Source organism: Pelophylax lessonae (genome assembly GCF_965119305.1).
Source record: "Pelophylax lessonae genome assembly, chromosome: 5".
Lineage (NCBI taxonomy): Eukaryota > Metazoa > Chordata > Amphibia > Anura > Ranidae > Pelophylax > Pelophylax lessonae.
In genome coordinates this window covers 493,608,797-493,621,313 of record NC_138772.1, presented here as the reverse complement: position 1 = coordinate 493,621,313, position 12,517 = coordinate 493,608,797, and the positions used below count along the sequence as shown (strand labels likewise).

At 47.0% G+C, this 12,517-nt stretch overlaps 1 protein-coding gene across 1 annotated transcript in view; it reads right to left on the bottom strand.

Annotated features, from left to right (window-relative positions):
* OXR1 (oxidation resistance 1) overlaps positions 1-12,517 on the bottom strand; it is a 957,024-nt gene that overhangs the window by 647,746 nt on the left and 296,761 nt on the right. The window lies entirely within an intron of this gene.

Here is a 12,517-nt window from a genome sequence, read left to right as displayed (position 1 = left end):
CCCGTTAGCTCACGCAGAAGCGAACGCACACGGAAACCCCGCCCACATATGTAAACGGTGTTCAAACCACACATGTGAGGTATCGCCGCGATCGTTAGAGCGAGAGCAATAATTTGAGCCCTAGACCTCCTCTGTAACTCTAAGATAGCAACCTGTAAAAATTCCGTGAGCGTGCGCAATTTTGAAGCATGACATGTTGGGTATCTATTTACTCGGCGTAACATTATCTTTCACATTATGGAAAAAAATTGGGCTAACTTTACTGGTTCCTTATTTTTTTTATTAAAAGTGAATTTTTTCCAAAACAATTGCGTTTGGAAGACCGCTGCGCAAATACGGTGTGATAAAAAATATTACAATAATCTCCATTTTATTCTCTAGAGTCTCTGCTAAAAAAAAATATATAATGTTTGGGGGTTCTAAGTAGTTTTCTAGCAAAAACAACTGATTTTAGCTTATAAACACCAAATGTCAAAAATAGGCCTAATAGGCAAGTGGTAAAGAGTAACATGTTATGAATTTATTTACTCAAAGTAACATCATCTTTCATATTAGTAAAAAAAAAATTTGGGCCAAGTTTGTGAATTGATAGAAAGAATACAGATCCTCCAATCATTCCCAGCTGAGGAAGGAGCCATCTAATTAACTGATCAGACCTGCCGTTGCCATGGTGCCGCATGTGATCAGTTACAGCAGCAGCCGTTTGAAAAAATGCAGGTTGGGGCGAAGTGCTGCCATAAGCACACTGGTGACAGTTATCAGTTAGCTGGATGCACCAGCTCATTTGCATATCTTCGCAAAGGATTCTGGGTAATGAATTTTGTCAGCTCAGGGTTGGTAGAATGCAAATAATTTAAGTTTCTGGACGGTTTATAGAGCCGGAAGGATTGGGAAGCGATATACAAGCCAATAAGAAAGATTTTAATGTTGGTTTTGAGTTTAAAATGTCAAATTTGAGTCTCCATAAGTTGGAAAGCTTTGTAAATGGGGGGTATAAATACAATAATGGTTTCGTTAGTATTCAGTGCAGTTGGTAGAGCATGGGCCGTGAATGGCTGATAGTGTAAACCATGGTGGAATGATACCATGTGCCTACACAGACGTTGGAGGTAAATTTCCAGTGACTTAACAGCACAGCCGTGTTGGAATGATACAATGTGCAAGCACAGAGATCACCAGGGAGCCATGGTGGAATGATACCATGTGCAAACACAGATGTTGGAGGAAAATTTCCAGTGACTCAACAATCCGTGGTGGAACAATACCATGATTCAAGTCACCAGGAAGCCGTGGTAGAATGATACCATGTGCAAAAACCCAACAAGACAATTCCCAGTGAACTCAAAAAGCCATGGTTGAATGATACCATGTTAAGCACAGAAGTCACCAGGAAGCCATGGTGGAATGATACCATGAAAGGGCACCAAAGAGCACTGAAAAGGGGCCCCAACAATCAATTCCCCACACGGATGGACATCTCACCTCCTGCCCAACTTTTTTTTTTTTTTAAATACACATTTTAGGCCTGATGATTACTTAACCATTTCTGGACCGAGCTCATTTCTGACACGTTGTTTACAAGTTCAAATCTTTATTTTTACCTAGAAAATTACTTATAACCTCCAAACATTATATATATTTTTTTAGCAAAGACTCTGGAGAATAAAATGGCGGTAGTTGCAATATTTTTTGTCACGCGGTATTTGCGAAGCGGTCTTTCAAACGCAATTTTTGGGAAAAAAATGCATTTCACTGCTTTTAAAAAAAAACTAAACAGTAAAGTTAGCCCATTTTTTTTTTGGTGTATTGTAAAAGATGTCACGCCGAGTACAGTGGTGTATTTAGGTTTTGTGCTGCCCTAGGCCTGACTAAAGTTGGGCACCCCCTAATTTAAATATGACCCACCCCTTCTTGTCAAGGCCACACCCCTTCCTTTTTTTGACCCGCCCTGTCATCTGTAAACCACAGACCACAACCACAGTCTATCAGTGCCCATAAGTTCCGCCTCATCAGCGCCCATCAGTGCAGCCTCAATAATGCCCATCAGTGCAGCCTCAATAATGCCCATCAGTGCAGCCTCATTGATCCTCCTCTTCTTGGGTCCTTCGCCGACTCTCCTGGCCCCTCCCCCAGTGTAAAAATAAAAAAATTTAAATAAAATTAACAAAAAATTAAAACACCCCTATCCCGTCGTGCTCGCACACAAAAGCAAATGCATACCTAGGTCGGATCCACATATGTAAACGGCGTTCAAACCACACATGTGGGTTATCCTAGCACTGGACCACCTCTGTAACTCTAAACTGGTAACCTGTAAAAAAAAATTTAAAGCGTAGCCGCACCGCTGAGTCTGGGGTGGGATGATCAGGGATATCAAATTTTTTTATAAAAAGTTACTGACCCTTCCTTGTATTGAAGTTTACACCAATGTTATCAACTACTGCTTATTCATTTGTGTATCGTTATTCTTTACAGATTAATAAAAATTGATTGTAAAAAAAAAATATATATATAATATACATTATGTTATTATTATGATTATACAGGATTTAGTGACAACAGTTTGCGCAGCGCTATACAACATTAGGGCAACACGTTATACTTACCTGCTCTATGCAATTGTACTGCACAGAGCAGCCCCGATCCTCCTCCTCTGGTGCCCCCTGCTGGTGCTCTCCAGTGCTTCCAAGGTGTGTGAAAGTGCACAGCCGCCTGATCGTTTCCAATTTTAGCAAAAAAAAAAAATTATTTTAACTTGTAAACAACAAGTTTCAGAAATAGGCCCGGTCCAGAAGTGGACTTGAGGCCTCATTCACATGGATGCTTACACCCGTAGTCCGTGAATGGGCCATGTCTTTAACCACTTGCCACTTAACCACGTACTGCGGCAAAGTGGTTAGTTATCGGCCAGCAACGTAGTACTACGTCGCTGGACTCCTCCCCCTGTAGGCGGCGCTCGCGCGCTGCCGGAGGCGCGCTCCCGCTGTTTTCATTCACAGCGGGAGTCGGGCCAGGGGAGGAGCGGCGGCGATCGCCACTGCTCTTCCCCGATCGTCGGGGAATCTAGTTTGGAGATCCACCCGCCTGTGTAAACAGGCGGATCTCCTCAGTGACCCTTAGTGACAGATCGCAGTGTTCAGCATAGCTGAACATGCGATCTGTCCCTGACTCACTCAGTCACCTCCCCCCACACACGTCAGTAAGCACCAGGCATACATTAACCCCTCCCTCTCCAATAAAATTAACCCCTTCCCTGCCAGTGTCATTTTTACAGTAACAGTGCATATATATATAGCACTGATTACTGCAGTAATGTCACTGGTAACCCCAAAAGTGTCAAAAATGTCAGTCAAGGGTCCGATCTGTCCGCCGCAATGTCGCAGTCCCGCAAAAAAAAAAAAAAAAAATCGGTCAGCCCCTCCCAGGCAAAGTGACGTACCAGTACGTCACTAGCCTGGGAGCCAATAGGGGGCGAGCGCGCGCCACTAAAAGACACGGCTCATTCACAGACTACCGGGGTAAGCTCCCCATGTGAATGAGACCTAAATGTGTCAGTCTATCCAAAAGTCGAATTTTCAGTTATAGGTGGAGCTTAATGGGCTCAGTCACCCCGGGATAATTGGATTTACCACCAGCAAGATGAGCAAGTGAAAGCATTCAAGAAACGCTTCGAGTTACAAGATGCATTCCTCTCCCATGTTGCAGTCATCTTGGTTATGTAAAGCATGTATTTGAAAATATACCAGCTTGGTGTACATTATTTATTGTTAAGTGCAGGGCTTTTTTTAGCGGGAACGTGGGGGAAAGCAGTTCTGGCACCTCCAGTCTGAATGTATGCAATAGCAAAGGGGTGCTGGGTCAGTGGGGTGAGCTGAAGGGCCTATTGATGCTTGCTATTGGGGGATCTATTGTTGCTGGGGTGAACCTATTGTTGTTGCTGGAAGGCATTTTGTTGTGGGTGGGGCTATTGTTGCAGCGGAGGATTTATTGTTGCTTGGGGGAACTATTTATTTACATAGTTTGTAAGATTGAAAAAAGACATCAGTCCATCCAGTTCAACCTATGATGCGTGTGTGTGTTTGCTGTTAACCGTACATTGTATACCCCTGTATGTTGTGGTCTTTAAGGTGCCCATCTACGAAGGGCCAATACAGCACTCCCCGTTAAATGGGTCTCCTGGAGGCAGACCACATGTGGCTTGGAGGACTGATGATACTTAAAGAGGAGCGCATGTTTAAATTTATTATTCAGGCCCCGCACATTCCAAGACAGCGCTTTAATTTGGTCCGCCATGGAGCAAGGGGGAGCATTAAACAGGAGGATGAAGCGCAAAGGGAGGGGAGCCAGAGGCCAGGCAGGAGACCAACCACGCCACCCCTCACACCCAATCCCAGTGAGGCACAGAGCCCAGATTTCATCCCACAGTGAAAGACCATAAAACAGTGAAGCAGCATAGTAGACATAAAATTGTACGGTGTAACGAGGGTATGCAGCCATAAACAAGAAATCAAAAGTAGAAAAAGACAAAAATAACATAAGACTCCCTGTCGACCAGGAAGCAACCGTGCTTCAGGTCGACTTCATCCCCAAAATTTAACTCAACGCTCCACTGACTAGAAAAAAGCCTAGGCAGCAATCATCTGGCGCAGGCCAGGAAAATAAACCGTTCAGTCGGTCAGACCACGGGCCCAAAAGCAGTCCGCGGGGTAGCAGCCCCACCCCGTGCCAGTTCAAAGGTCCGAGCCGTGGAATAACAGGCCAAAAGTGAAAAATAAAAGAAAAAGGCAAAAAACAAAAAATATATAAAAGAAGAAGGGGTTGAAAAAACCATGAGCACGCTCTTCGGGAGCTCCCTAAGCAAGGGATCAAGTGCAGGGGTATGGCAAACAGTACAGGACAGGATGGCCAGTGCAGGAAAAAGGAAGGGGAATCCGGCGTCAAACAGTCAATAGGTATCCACCCGTAGTGAGGAAGACGAAGAGGGAGGCCATGTAGTGATCATGGGGGGGAAGGAGAGGAAGGACAAAAGGAGAGGGAAGATAGCAGGGGACCCCCAGAGTACCACCAGAGCCTCAACGCAAGAGCCAGGCATCAGCATCCTCCGGTGTATTGAAGAAGCGCACCACTCCGCCATGAGTGACCCGCAGGCGACTTGGGTAGAGCATGCCGTATTGCACTCCCTTCTCCCGTAGTCGGCGACGGACATCTGTGAAAGACTTGCGTTTCCTCTGTAGATCAGCCGAGAAGTCAGCATATAGGTGTACAGCAGCATTCTCAAAGCGCAGGAAAGGAGGTTTGCGGGCCTCGCCAAGGATCCTATCCCTGTCCCTGTAGTTCAGGAAGCGGACCAGGAAGGGTCTTGGGGGGGCACCCGGAATCCCCCTACCAGTGGGGACTCGATGAGCCCTCTCCACCACGTAGGTGGGGGACACCTCCATCATTCCCAAGAGATCCTTAAAGAAGTGCTCGGCGAACTCAGCCGGAGCAGCTTCCTCCGCTCCCTCTGGCAGGCCCAGGACCCGCACGTTGTTTCGCCGCATACGATTCTTGGCGTCATCAGCTTTGGCCATAAGGAGATCGACTTTAGATTGCAATCTGTCAAGGAGGTCAGAGTGTGTAGTAGAGATGTCCTCAGCGGCCGAGACCCGCTGCTCAGCCTCGGTGAGGCGCCCCCTGATCTTGTCCAAGTAGTTGCGGATGAGGTTGCATTCTTCCGCCAGATGGTCAATCCTCACCAGCAGGGACGTCTTGCTGTGTTCGATGGTGTGAAGAATGACCTCCGTGTCAGGTCCCACCGCAGGAGTCGATGCGCCAGGAGAGGAATCAGAGGCCTGAGTTGCCGCCATGCCAGCAAGAAGTGCACGAAGCTGCTCCACAAAGATGGCGTCAGAGCATGCGGCCGAAGGAGCCAAGGTCTTAGAGGTGGCCGGCGGGCGGCGTTTTGAAGGCATGGGTGAGTACCAGGGATGTACCGGATCACCGATGAGAGTCCCGGAGGTGAGTCTGATCGATATTTAGGTAGTGATGTCGCGAACCTAAAATTCGCCGTTCGCGAACGGCGAACGCGAACATCGGCAAATGTTCGCGAACCGGCGAACCGGGCGAACCGCCATAGACTTCAATAGGCAGGCGAATTTTAAAACACACAGGGACTCTTTCTGGCCACAATAGTGATGGAAAAGTTGTTTCAAGGGGACTAACACCTGGACTGTGGCATGCCAGAGAGGGATCACGCAAAAAAAAGTTCTTAAAAATTATAATTTTTTGATAGAGAGCCAATTATTGGAAAAATTAAAAAAAAATAAAAATAAAACATTTCTTTGGATTTAGCATCTGGGGGGTCTAAAAAAAGTACCTGTGAAGTTTCAGCTCTGTAGCATGTCCAGAACCCCTAAAAAACAGCATTTGTCTTATATTTTCAGGAATATGGCTTCTCTGCGGCTGGCTTTTTCTCTTGCAGGCATTTAGCTGGCATTTTTTTAGGCAGGCATGTCATTTTTTGTATTTAGTGTCTGGGGGGTCTAAAAAGTGTACCTGTCAAGTTTCAGCTCTGTAGCATGTCCAGAACCCCTAAAAAACAGCATTTTTCTTATATTTTCAGGAATATGGCTTCTCTGCGGCTGGCTTTTTTTCTTGCAGGCATTTAGCGGGCATTTTTTTAGGCAGGCATGTCATTTTTTGTATTCAGTGTCTGGGGGGTCTAAAAAGTGTACCTGTCAAGTTTCAGCTCTGTAGCATGTCCAGAACCCCTAAAAAACAGCATTTTTATTATATTTTCAGTAATACGGCTTCTCTGCGGCTGGCTTTTTCTCTTGCAGGCATTTATCGGGCATTTTTTTAGGCAGGCATGTCATTTTTTGTATTTAGTATCTGGGGGGTCTAAAAAGTGTACCTGTCAAGTTTCAGCTCTGTAGCATGTCCAGAACCCCTAAAAAACAGCATTTTTCTTATATTTTCGGGAATACGGCTTCTATGCGGCTGGCTTTTTCTCTTGTAGGCATTTAGCGGGCATTTTTTTAGGCAGGCATGTCATTTTTTGTATTTAGTGTCTGGGGGGTCTAAAAAGTGTACCTGTCAAGTTTCAGCTCTGTAGCATGTCCAGAACCCCTAAAAAACAGCATTTTTATTATATTTTCAGTAATACGGCTTCTCTGCGGCTGGCTTTTTCTCTTGCAGGCATTTATCGGGCATTTTTTTAGGCAGGCATGTCATTTTTTGTATTCAGTGTCTGGGGGGTCTAAAAAGTGTACCTGTCAAGTTTCAGCTCTGTAGCATGTCCAGAACCCCTAAAAAACAGCATTTTTCTTATATTTTCAGGAATATGGCTTCTCTGCGGCTGGCTTTTTTTCTTGCAGGCATTTAGCGGGCATTTTTTTAGGCAGGCATGTCATTTTTTGTATTTAGTATCTGGGGGGTCTAAAAAGTGTACCTGTCAAGTTTCAGCTCTGTAGCATGTCCAGAACCCCTAAAAAACAGCATTTTTCTTATATTTTCGGGAATACGGCTTCTATGCGGCTGGCTTTTTCTCTTGCAGGCATTTAGCGGGCATTTTTTTAGGCAGGCATGTCATTTTTTGTATTTAGTGTCTGGGGGGTCTAAAAAGTGTACCTGTCAAGTTTCAGCTCTGTAGCATGTCCAGAACCCCTAAAAAACAGCATTTTTATTATATTTTCAGTAATACGGCTTCTCTGCGGCTGGCTTTTTCTCTTGCAGGCATTTATCGGGCATTTTTTTAGGCAGGCATGTCATTTTTTGTATTCAGTGTCTGGGGGGTCTAAAAAGTGTACCTGTCAAGTTTCAGCTCTGTAGCATGTCCAGAACCCCTAAAAAACAGCATTTTTCTTATATTTTCAGGAATATGGCTTCTCTGCGGCTGGCTTTTTTTCTTGCAGGCATTTAGCGGGCATTTTTTTAGGCAGGCATGTCATTTTTTGTATTCAGTGTCTGGGGGGTCTAAAAAGTGTACCTGTCAAGTTTCAGCTCTGTAGCATGTCCAGAACCCCTAAAAAACAGCATTTTTCTTATATTTTCAGGAATACGGCTTCTCTGCGGCTGGCTTTTTTTCTTGCAGGCATTTAGCGGGCATTTTTTTAGGCAGGCATGTCATTTTTTGTATTCAGTGTCTGGGGGGTCTAAAAAGTGTACCTGTCAAGTTTCAGCTCTGTAGCATGTCCAGAACCCCTAAAATACAGCATTTTTCTTATATTTTCAGGAATACGGCTTCTCTGCGGCTGGCTTTTTCTCTTGCAGGCATATATATCAGTGGTGGGTGGGCAGTGGCACAGTACACTCTCTGTGGACCTGACAGCAGTCACTGGCACCCAGGCAACTGCAATTTTAAAAAATATATATTTTATTTTACTTTGCAAGCTGCTGTGCCACCTTATATATCAGTGGTGGGTGGGCAGTGGCACAGTACACTCTCTGTGGACCTGACAGCAGTCACTGGCACCCAGGCAACTGCAATTAAAAAATATATATATTTTTTTTTTTTTTTTTTTTTAAATAATAATTTTTATTAAATTTCACAAGAGAATCAACAAGTACAAACATTCTCATGAAAATAGTTGAAACAAGGCATGTAGTACATAACGTGAGTACAAGAAAAGGGGGGGGGAGGGAGGGAGGGAGGGAGGAGGGGGAGGGGAGGGGGGGGAGGGGGGGGGTTACTCCAAACAGGACCAGGTGTAGGTTCCAAAACTATAAAATCAGCAGTAAGAACATAGACCAATACTGTCAAGGTACATGCAGTAATCATTATGTGCAAGTCAAGCTATCATATGTGCTACCATACGTGTTAACCTTTGTGCTAGGACCCAGCTGAGTGGCGAGTAAGCCTAAAGCATCGGCAGATAGGAGTAAAGACCACCGGTCCAGGCAAGCACGGAGAGGATGACAGCCCCCTCCCCGACATCCCAGTGGGAACATAAGCGTCAGGGAGGAGACCGACCCCACCGCCCCGCCCAGCACCATGGTCAGTGCTTATGATATTTCCAGTGTTGCCACGCTTCAGTAAATCTATGAAGCATCATGTCATTAGTTGCTAGTGCCTTTTCCAGGCGATAATTATCATTCACTACCGTTATTAACTCAGAGAAAGCCGGGATCTCCAGAGACTTCCATCTACGCAGAATAAGTATTCTAGCCGCTAGCAGAATATGTAATATCATCTGTCGAAATTGAATTGGGTAATCATCAATACCCAAGTTCAACAGCGCCAGTTCCTTCTTCGGAGGACGTAGAATCCCCGTACAGTCCGCTATGCAACTGAAGGTTTTTTTCCAGTAGCTTGTGAGTGAGGGGCACTCCCAAAGCACGTGAATCAGGGTTCCAATGCCACCGCATTCACGCCAACAGTGTGCTGGGGTGGCGGGGAACAGTTTTGAGAGCCTGTAAGGCGTATAATACCACCGATTTACAATTTTTAACATGAGTTCCCAGTGGGAGGTGCAGTGTGAATAACGATAGGTAGACGTTAAAGCTCTAGACCATTGTGTCGTGGTGAAAGTGAGCGCCAAATCCTTCTCCCACCTAATCATGGGCACAGATTTTGGGATATCTGTTACGTCAAGGAGACTGTCATAAAAAATAGAGATGCCTTTGGTTGTGCGTGAATCAGTTTGGTAGAACGCCCAGGGCTTAGCAGGTAAATGACCAGTCGTCGGAGGGTGCCCAGCCAAGAAGCTGTGTATGCGGTGGACCGAGAAAAGCAGCGTGGAAGGGAGCCTATAGTCCTCCATCAGTGAGGCAGTGGAGCGCAAAGAATCGCAGTCGTAGAAATGCGAGATAGAAGTCAGACCCAACCTGGCCAGGTGTGTCAGTTGGAGGGAGGGAATGTGAGCGGACAGGATGGAAACCGGGAGCGACCGGGAGTCTAAGGAGTGTCCTTCCGTCTGCCTCACGCCGGCTAGAGCCAGTCTGCGCCATGCAAGGATCGAAGACCGGGACGTGGGGGGCAGCCGAGATAACGTCCATGGGATCCATAAGTCCCCGAGGAGAAGCAGACGGAGGTCCCCAGTGGGGGCTAGGTGGCCTTCTAGTTGAACCCAGGGGAGGGAGGTAGAATTGAAGAACCACATACGGAGCTGGACCAGTCTTGTGGACCACAAGTACAGATACAGATCAGGAAGCTTGGCCCCGCCCATGAACTTGGGTAGAGCCAGAGTGGAGGCAGCCACCCGGGCTCTTGCGCCTCCCCAGATAAAGTCTCGCATATTCTTGGAAAGAGCCTCTAAGTACTTTCTAGGGAAGGCCAGTGGGAGGGCACGAAAAAGATATAGGATTTGGGGCAATATCGACATCTTATAGGCGGCCATCCGGCCACCCCAGGAGAGCTCCACTTTGGACATGGCTGCCAATTGTTTTGATGTCTTCTTCAGTAAGACCTCTACATTAGCAGGGAGGAGTCGTTTAACGGTGGGAGTTATAAGTATACCTAGATAGGGAATAGAGTCTACAGTCCAGGGGTAGGGGAAATCTTTCTGGAGACGGTCAGCGACCCGTTTATCAATTCCCAGGTTCAATACTAATGACTTGGATGTGTTCACCTTGTGGTAAGAGACGGAGCTGAATTCTGAGAGCAGTCTATGGACAGCCGGAAGTGAGCGAGTAGGGTCAGTGAGGGCGATAACGATATCGTCCGCGAAGAGGCTAACCGTGTGGGATACTGACCCCACACGGAACCCCCGTACCTCGCCATCCGATCTAATGGCCTCCGCCAGGGGCTCGATCATCAGGTTGAAAATCGTAGGGGACAGGGGGCACCCCTGGCGGGTGCCATTAGTAATTTGAAATGGAGTCGATGTTACACCAGCAGTGAGGACCTTTGCTGAGGGGCAGGAGTACAGAGCAAGAATTGCAGACAGTATTGCACCCGAGAAGCCAAATTTCTCCAGTGTGAGCCGCATAAAAAGCCAATTCACCCTATCGAACGCCTTCTCTGCGTCCAGCGTTAGGAGCAGAGAAGGCGTTCTGGAGACCTCAGCCAGGTGGATCAAATTGATGATCCGCCGGGTAGCATCCGATGTTTGCCTACCCGGCATAAATCCCATTTGGTCATTCTTAACAAGCAGAGGGAGGAGTGGCTGGAGTCGGGACGCCAAGATCTTGGCGTAGATCTTGAGGTCACTATTGAGAAGGGAAATGGGTCGGTAGTTTGCTGGGAGGCTGGCGTCCTTACCGGGTTTTGGGATAGTGGAGATGTAGGCACCCAACATTTCACTCGGGAATGCAGCTTTGCGAGCGGCCTGATTGAACACGTCCACTAAGTGTGGACCCAGGGTGTCACAATGAATTCTGTAGTATTCATTGCACAAACCGTCCGGACCCGGTGATTTTCCATTGGGGAGTAATTTAATGGCTTTGGAAACTTCACATAAAGTGAACGGGGATGATAGGGACTTCCTCTGGTCTTCTGTCAGGGAGGGTAAATTTAACTTGTCCAGGAATTGTTGTATAAGAGCCGGAGTCGGTTGAGGAGTGTCAGGGTCTCGGTTCAAGTTGTACAAGGATCCATAGAAGTCCGCGAATTCATTCGCGATGTCCCTGGGATGAGTCAGTCTAGCTCCAGTCCGTCCATGTGAGAGATGGGAGATACGCATGGACACTCTGCGTTGTTTAATCCTGACTGCTAGAGATTTGCCCGCTCTATTCGCGTGCGCATAGTACTTGAGCTTGAGCACCCTCAGATGACGGTCAAAGCGTTCCATGAGATGGGCCTTTAGAGAGTCTCTTGCACGGGAGAGTTGCGAGATTAGGTCATGGGTGGGAGAAGATTTGTGCGCTTTCTCAAGGTCACGGATCTCGGTTAAGAGAGCCGTGAGCTTGTGGCAGTATGCCTTACGGAGTCTTGCTGACTGTTGGATGCACACTCCCCGGACGAACGCCTTGTGCGCTCCCCAGAGCACCCAGGGGTCCGACACGGAGGAAACATTGATAGCAAAGAATTCTGAGAGCTGGTCCCGAATCAACTTACCAGCAGCTGGGTCCTGAAGCACCTTTACATCACAACGCCAAACCGACGACCGTTCCCTAGGACCGGACTCCTCCAGAACCATCTCCACAGCCGCGTGGTCAGACCACGTGATGTTTCTGATGGCCGAGGAGGAGGCCTTTCCCAGCGAAGGGAGGTCAGTCCAGAACATATCAATACGTGAGTACGATTTGTGTCTGCAGGAATAAAACGAGTAATCCCTTTCCGAACCATGCTGGCAGCGCCAAACATCAAACAATTGCTCGGAGGCCAACAGAGAGGCCAATGAAAGTTGTCGGCCCCGGGCAGGCACCGAGGTGTCAAGCCCCGGGTCGACTACAGAGTTCATATCACCACAAACCACTAAATTACCGTAAACATTACTGGAGATTTCCTTTAGCAGTCTGGATAGAAAACGCTTCTGGTGAGTGTTGGGGGCGTAAACCGCCACTAAAGTTAAAGGCAGCGCATTAAAGTCACCCTGAAGAATGAGAAATCTGCCGTCAGGATCTTGGGTCAGGTTGCGGAGTGAGAAGGAAATCGAGT